This window comes from Octopus bimaculoides, chromosome 14 (assembly GCF_001194135.2).
Source record: "Octopus bimaculoides isolate UCB-OBI-ISO-001 chromosome 14, ASM119413v2, whole genome shotgun sequence".
Classification (NCBI taxonomy): domain Eukaryota; kingdom Metazoa; phylum Mollusca; class Cephalopoda; order Octopoda; family Octopodidae; genus Octopus; species Octopus bimaculoides.
The window spans coordinates 16,908,164-16,911,018 of NC_068994.1; positions in this window are offsets into that span (position 1 = coordinate 16,908,164).

Here is a 2,855-nt window from a genome sequence, read left to right on the forward strand (position 1 = left end):
GTGCCTTGAAATTTAACACACTCACCGTTAAAATTTCCACTTATTTCTTATTTTTATTTTCCTAAAATTTTCGTTGCGTCTTGCAACCTTATCAAGAGTCAAGACTATTGATAAGGTTGCAAGACCCAACGAAAATTTTAGGAAAATAAAAAAAGAAATAAGTGGAAATTTTAACGGTGAGTGTGTTAAATTTCAAGGCACAATAAGAAAATGACTCTCCCCAGACACAACAGAACATGTATATATACATATATATATATATATATGTATAATATTCAGTACAGCTTTATGTTGGAAGTATGTAGCGTTAATGTGACATAAAGAGAAATTACAGAACTTGAAGTTGCAGGTTTGTTCAGTTGGTTGGTGGTAAATGTCAGTCTTGGCTATGTAATCCTTTTTTATCTCATATGTATTTATAAATACATGCAGATGGCTATGTGTGTAGATATATATATGCATGTTATATATATGCAGGTTATGAAGGTCACACACACACGTGTGTGTGTGTATTGGGTGAAGTAGAATACATGATTACCAGATAGTTAATCAAGTTATACAAGGCATCATTCCCAGTAATGACTGGCACAGCAGTAACATCATAAACTGCTTGGAAATCAAAGGAGATACCTTCAAGAGAAACAACTATAGAGGAATAATGAGATGCAGTTTGACTTTGTGCCCAGAAAAGGTTCTATGGATGCAACCTTCCTTGTGCAGCAACTGTAAGAGAAATAATTGACTAAGAGTAAACCATTATTCCTGGCATTCATTGACTCAGAGAAGGTGTTTGTTATTGCATCATTTACCAAAGAGAAAAATTGGGCATAAGACAAATCAGATGTAGTGTGTAAAAAAGAAGATTCCATTGGTATAGTCATATGACGCATATAGATGAGGAGAGCTGTATAAAGAAGTATTGCTCACTTAATGTAAATGGAAGATATAGGATAAAGTAGTGAAAGCTGATCACAAGACCTTGGACTTCATTCAGGTGAACTCCAAGTTGTACACTGAATCCATTGCTATACTCATTGCCAACCATCACCTTACTGACAGCATCCCAGTACATGGCTTGTACAGCTACCACCAGCCACTCATTTATTCCTAGTTTCCTCACAGTACAAATTTATTATTCATATACAAGAATGTTGTTGTAAGTGACTTTGAAGTTTCAGCCATCTTAGCCGTTGTCAAACTGTAAGTTGAACAATAGCTTAGCTGGCCAAAATTCGAAGTCACTGTCAAGAACATTCTTGTATAAGAATAATGTGTGCACGTGTGTATGTGCATGCTTGTGTGTATGTGTATGTGTGTGTGTGTGTGTATGTGTATGTGTATATACGTCTGTATGTATGTGTGTGTGCATGAATGTATATGTGTGTGTGTGTGTGTGTGGATGTATGTGCATGTATTATGTGTATGTATTGTATGTATGTATGTATGTATGTGTGTATGTATGTGTGTATGTATGTGTGTATGTATGTGTGTATGCATGTGTGTATGATGCATGTCTGTAAAATAACTTTTAGCCACAAACAGAGCATTTTCTGTCCATTGTTCGTGCCTGAGATACTCTGAGAATGTGGATGCTGGAATAAGAATAGGTTGGGCGAAGTTCAGAGACCTTTTACTTTTATTAGTAACAAAGGGACTCTTCCTCAGAGTGAAAGGCAGGCTGTATGATGCCTGTGTGCAAACAACCATGCTACTCGGTAGTGAATCATGAGCTACGGCTGTAGAAGACATGCGAAGGCTTGAAAGAAGTGAAGCTAGTATGCTTCACTGGATGTGCAATGTCAGTATGCATGTATGACAGAGTTTAAGCATCTTGAGAGAAAAATTGGGCATGAGAGGCATCAGATGTTGTGTGTAAAAGAGAAGACTGTACTGGTATGGTCATGTGATGCATATGGACAAGGACAGCTGTGTAAAGAAGTGCCGATCTCTAACTGTGGAGGGAACCTTTGGAAAAAGTTGGCCCAAGAAGACATGGGACAAGGTGGTGAAGCATGATTTCAGGAGGCAATGACAAATGAGACCTTTGAGACCTTTGGAGGTTTTCTGTGCTTGAGAAGACTCATCAGGACACGTGGAATCATAGTCATAGACAGTGTTGTGTTCGTGACACATAAAAGGCACCTGTGCCGGTGACATGTGAAAGGCACCCATGCCAGTGACATATAAAAGGCACCCGCTACACTCTTGGAGTGGTTGTCGTTAGGAAGGACATCTTGCTGTAGAAACTAATCCAAAATCAGGCTGGAGCTTACCAGTTCCAGTCAAACCATCTAACACATGCCAGCATGGAAAACAAATGCTAAATGACGATGATGGTGTACTCTACAAAAGTATAGAATAGCCCATCAGATATAAAATTGTTTTTATATTATGAACCTGATCACTGACCTACATTCAACTGTCTCCATTATAACACCTTAGTCCACTTCAGCAGCCGTAAAAGACAAAATGGATACTAGTGGAAAGCTACCTGTACAAGTTCCCTTTCCTGCAATAACTGGAAGTGGGTCAGAGGAAATCTTTAATGATCACCCCTTATATATATATCATCATCATCATCATCATAGTCCTTTAACGGCCGCTTTCCATGCTAGCATGGGTTGGACGATTTGACTGAGGACTGGTGAACAGATGGTTACACCAGGCTCCAATCTGATTTGGCAGAGTTTCTACAGCTGGATGCCCTTCCTAACGCCAACCACTCCAAGAGTGTAGTGGGTGCTTTTACGTGCCACCGGCACAAAGGCCAGTCAGGCGGTACTGGCAACGGCCATGCTCAAAATGGTGTATTTTACGTGCCACCTGCACAGGAGGCAGTCAAGCAGCACTGGCAA